General features: G+C 37.9%; 1 pseudogene; it reads left to right on the top strand.

Annotated features, from left to right (window-relative positions):
• Nucleotides 1-534: 534 nt before the first annotated feature.
• Nucleotides 535-5,340, top strand: LOC105058830 (protein WHAT'S THIS FACTOR 1 homolog, chloroplastic-like; annotated as a pseudogene).
• The last annotated feature ends 347 nt before the right edge of the window (nt 5,341-5,687 follow it).

Here is a 5,687-nt window from a genome sequence, read left to right as displayed (position 1 = left end):
AAAATTTTATTTTGCATATGAAGTAATTATTTTAATTTTTTTAATTTTAATTTTTATTTTTCATAATATTATCAAATATTATTTTTTAATTTTTATTTTTAAAAAATTAAAAAAATAAAAAAAATATTTTTTTAATGACTAACAAAATTTATCCTTAATTTTTCGCCGACGGGCTCTTTCTTTTAATTCCCTCAGCAGTGGACACAGTTCAGTTTGTACCGGTCCCGTTAAGCCGCTTGCCGAAACTAGTTCAATATATATTACAAAGGGATTACATGTGATTAACTCCACTTCTCGTCCGAGCTTTAAAATTCGGTATAAGGAGGAGAGGGGAAGGAAGAAGAAAGCGAAAGCCCTCCTTCTCGGATCCCAAATGGTTCCGGGGTGGTGACGCCAGCGGTGTGAATCAGTGGTGGCGAGCGGCGTTGGAGGCAGAGACAGTGGATCGGCTGTTCCACCACAAGCTCCGTAACTCTTCTTTTCTCCCCGTTCCAATTAGATGACTCAATTTGGAATGAGGAAGCAATCAGAACAAAATTTTGTAAGAGCTAGCCGGTGATACCTTTCTTCTCCAACTCTATTTGTTAGTTTCGACTCATGAAGGAAAGAATTTCTTTGAACTCAGTGAATCAATTACTGTTTATCTGTTCATCCTTCATCCAGTTCCGTTATTAAGACTTTTATTGATCAATCGATTTCATTTGGGCAATTTATCAGACATCCTTTGACCATTCCTATTCTTGCTAATTATCGGCAGGGAAAAGTTATGATGTTTAAATTGTTCATGTTCCATCATTCAGCTATCGATGTTTAAGAAAGCTGATTCGAGTTCTTCTGACATTTATAAACAGCACGTCACTTGTAGATTGTAAAAATACTTGTTGAGAGTGCAAGAAGGTGTTTGCTAGAACGACAGACACCCAGAATTTTGGTTTAATAAAGTTAGCTAACCAAATCAATGCAGTGTTTCTGATTGCTACTGGTAACATGATGAGAGAAAGCACCGGACTGTCTTCTGATTGGTTCTTCTTGGCCTTACAAAAGCGCTCAATAATGGAGAGTAGAAGGTTGCAAGACCATTGCAAGAAGAAGAGGGCGTATGATCTCTACATAGCCACAGAGTGGTGGAAGGTTACTTCTAAAGTGTTAGTTGCAATGGAGATATTGAAGAAGGAACCTGAACAAGTGATATCTGCAGCAGATTAATCTGAGCGAGCCACATAAGGTCGCAGACTTCATCTGCAAGTCTCAAAAGCTGTCTGAGCTGTCAAGGGCCAAGAAGGGAGTTATATAGTGTGGGCTAATGAAGGAAGCCGAGGACCTTGTGGAAGAAGATTCTGGGCTAATGGAATAGCATTCAGAGAAAGCAGCTGAGCATGTTACAAGGTTCTTGATGACGTCACTGGATAAGAGGCTTCCACTTGATAAAATCGCCCATCTTAGACGAGATTTTGGCCTTCCATATGATTTTAGAAATCGATGGATCCATATGTTACCAGATTAGTTTACATTTGTAATAATCGAGGATGCCGAGTCCCTGTATCTTTTTTCTTGGAATTCCCCTAGGACTGTTTCGGAGCTAGAGAAGAAAACTAGGGTAGCAGGAATGATCTCTGAGATTCCTCCAGAACTTGGATTTCTTTGCCTTCCTTTCTCCATAAAATTTCCTCCGAATTACAAGAAGCTCTTCAGATATGCTAATAAAATTGAGCATTTTCAGATGAGGTCATATTTGTCTCCATATGCTGATGCAAAAGGGCTCAGACCCGCCTCACAAGAGTTTGATGAGAGGCTGTGGCAATCATGCATGGGATGTTGAGCTTTACTATTGAAAAGAGGATTGTCGCCGATCACCTCATGCATGCGAGAATTTGTAATGCCTCAGAAGCTGGTGAGTATTCTTCTAAAGCACTTTGGCATATTTTATGTATCCAAAATGGGGAAGCAAGTCAGTGTGCTTCTGACAATATGAGGGTCCTGAGTTGATTGACAAATGTCCTTTTGTGCTTTGGAAGGAGAAGATCCCATGGCTCACTTGTTGTAGAGGAAGGAGAGAATTGAGAGTTTTAATGAGTTCCCTGACATTGAGGATTATCTATTTCATGGTAACCATGATAATCAAAATACCTGTATGGACATTGAGGATGATGAGACCGATCATACCATTGATGATCCTTCCCTTGTAGATGATTCTGAGATGGACATAGAAGAGCTATATGATTTTTGAAAAGATTGAATCCACTTGAGGTTGGTAGTCTTATGCTGAAAAGAAGTCTAACCATCTTGATTAAGTCTAAAATATTCTGCTTGTTTTCAGCAATATATCCATAGTTGCAATAGTGCATTCCCGATGTTTTGCAGAGCAACTTTGAAATTATGCAAGTTGCAATTCCTTCTTATGTCTCTTGCATGCTTTACATGTTATCTCAATTAAGTCTTTGCTGCATCCTTAATTTGAAATTTTTGAATTTTGATGGGTCGACCATCTTTTGCTTAAAAAAAAGAAAGAAAAGAAAAGAAATGTTATCAAACTTGTCCTATTTACATTGCTGTTATCTTTTACATTTGTAAAATATTGTTATAGGTTCAATAGTCAGAAAGGTTTGAAGTCCTGGTAGGGCAATGTTAACAAATAAATGTTCTTGCGTCGATGCTATTGGCTAGAGGGAGATCATTGGTTCGAAGAAGAACATGACACACAAAGATATCATGACCAAAAAGTTTTTACTCTACCTCAATAATAAATATCAGGATACTTTCAGGACTCTCGGTACCATTAGCTTGGCAAGTAGTCCTACTGAATAACCTCATTGAATATCAGAGCTCAAATAGGCAAACATAAGGACCTTTAATGTCAGATCCATTGTTTTGATGGTATCGACTGCTAATAACTTTGAAGAAACTCCTACTGACTCCACTACTATTGTTACAACTAATCCACCATCAGAAACTAGCTTCATTTTTCATGTTAGTGGAGATTTTCATGTGAGATAATCTTATTTTGTCTGGGGTTGTCATACATTTCTGTCCTTGCACTGACTGAATCTGACTTACTGAAATTAACTTTCTGGATCAGTGAACCTCAAAACCAATTGGTTATGTATATTAGCAATAAGGAACCAATGAAAAGTTGCATTCTTAAGGGTGCCCTGATTCCACTTATCTGCAAAGTCCCTGGATGGATTCGTAAATAACATCTACCAGACATTGGCTGGGATGAAGCTCTTCTGACCTATGCTAAATGAAGTGTCAAGCTTAGCAATACTCATGGGAACACCAAAGCCTTAACAGAGTGCTGGTTCTTGCTAGTCGTGGAGCAAAAGAAAAGGAAGGATTGACAGTGAGGTGGGATTGCAGGCTGAGACCCATCCTTACAATTAGATGGCGTTCAACACATCTCATTTTCTACGTAGAGCCTGTCACAAGGGTTAATTATGTTAAGCTACAAGCATCATATACTTGAGGAGCAATCCTTTTCGTCCAAGTAAGACCCTTGAAATTTGCATCACCAAATACAGAAGAGAACAACTCCTAGCGTGAAACAATAGTTGGGGGGGTGTAAACCGAGCTTGTAGCACGTGCTGTGGGGTGGGCACTGAGATGGACGCCAGCTTAGCTATATATCAGGCCTCAAACAAGAAGCACTATGTAGCCTATGGTGGATTGTACACTTATGTAGCATGCTGACTCATAAATAGATTCTAAAAAGGTTAGAACCAGTTCTGTTCATCCTTAATGGATTCTGGTGTGTCTTAGAACGGAATATTAATGCAGTCTCCTGCATAATAGATTTGATATACAATTTTTTTGATATGTTTGCTAGCACCAAATCAAATCAGATCAGACTTTAACAAGAGATTTCTAAGTAAGAGCATAGTCTTTTTACATTGAAAAGCTGTTAAGATGCATTTCAGTTTTACACTAATAAAATCCAATATTTTTAGATCTTGTGGCCCTAAATGAAGCAGAATGGAGGAAAAGGATTCATGTAGCCACCCCCAACTAGTCTGAGATTGAGTCTTTGTTGAGTTGAGTTTACAATTCAAGGCTAGTGATCCAAATGGATAGCACAGAATTACAATATATTCAACCCACCTAGTAGTTGCAGCCTGCAATTTAAGGTAAATAGATGAACAATTTTAGCTATGCACCAAAATGAGGCATGAAGTTTGTTTCACCTTAGATGTTGCAAAGTGGAAATCAGTAATTTGCAGTGAAAATCTGCTCTGAACGTTAAAGCTTCTTTATCTCTATACCCAACTCAAACAAAACTAAAGTAGGGAATTTGCTAAAGAACATACTTCCAAAAGCTAGCCTATACTATCTCTGCATAAACTGTATCCATTATCCTCATTCAACTATCATAAACTAAGAAGGCTCCATCCAATTTTTCCATGTCCACATTTGGAGGAGCACAAGGTGTCTTTCCTACAAATTCAATCCGTTTAATGAAGAGGAACAGAATCACTATCATTGTATGAACATGCAACTTTATACAACGCTGCATATGTTCTTTCTCTAACCTGTCATGCTTTTATTACTTTAGATTTGTGTGCTGGCATTGAACTCTGTCGCTTTAATTTTGATAATCTACAGTCAGAATGTGTACTCAATTCCTATAATTCTGATAATCACAGAATCAAGGAGGTAGTAGAGTTTGAGGATATAGATGCCCCACCTCAGAATGAAGGCACAGTATTCCCTTTTTGAAGGGTCAGAGAAGAGCTAAGGTACCAAAATGGAGTCGAGTCGAACCAAAACCAAAGAAGAAACAAAACTTCCCCAAAGGACAAAGACAAGAATGAAATGCACACCACTGCATTTCTTGTGATCGAGACCAGAAATTGGATCCCCAACCATGAGAACAGCAATTTGCATGCCTTTAGACCGGTTCCTCTATCAGTGATTCTGTCCTCCAATAGTTCCAAGGGTAGTATACCTTTTCAAGCTTCCTCCCAAGTATCATAACTCTTATTAAAAATCCTTCCATTTTTCTTATTTCTAATCAACCAATATAATGCAAGAGCAATTATACTCATGCTTATGTTGGGGCGGTTCGTGACAAGGGTTATAATAAATACACTATTCCTATCATTGACTTGGGTTCTTTTTGGTGTTGAATATCATTTTTTGTGTATGTGCCTCTTTATGTGTTTTTAAACTTGTTCCCATGAATATGGTTCATTTTTGGCCTTTTCTAATTATTAGGTTCAACTCATCTTGCCCTATCCATACTAGCACTTCTCTGTATTGAAGCTTCATCATCACCAGAACCACATGTAATAGCAACATCTCATACTTTCTACTCACGTATCACATTAAGAGAAAAGTGAAGGCATGCAATTTTTTTTCCTCAGAAATGCTTTACAGAATAGCTCTACAGAAAGGGAACAGAAATTTACCACCCCTTGTGCAGGAGTTTACTAACATTTATCATTTCTATAATTAAATAGTTTTTTTTTTCCCTGCAGTCTTGTTATGAAATAAACAACTGCACATGGTCTAACTTTATGAAGCCGCATGGGATTTATGCCAACCTTTTTTTTTTTCTGTCAGATGCTCATGCAGTGTAGCCCATGGAAAATTTTCCTTCGTCTCACAGGTGGTGTTCATTTGGCAAGACAAATTCATTTTTCATTTAATACTCACCAAAACCTTGGGCTATAGGGACCTACAAACTTGGTAGA

The sequence above is a fragment of the Elaeis guineensis genome, chromosome 15 (genome assembly GCF_000442705.2).
Source record: "Elaeis guineensis isolate ETL-2024a chromosome 15, EG11, whole genome shotgun sequence".
Taxonomy (NCBI): domain Eukaryota; kingdom Viridiplantae; phylum Streptophyta; class Magnoliopsida; order Arecales; family Arecaceae; genus Elaeis; species Elaeis guineensis.
This window is presented reverse-complemented; position numbering and strand designations above follow the sequence as displayed.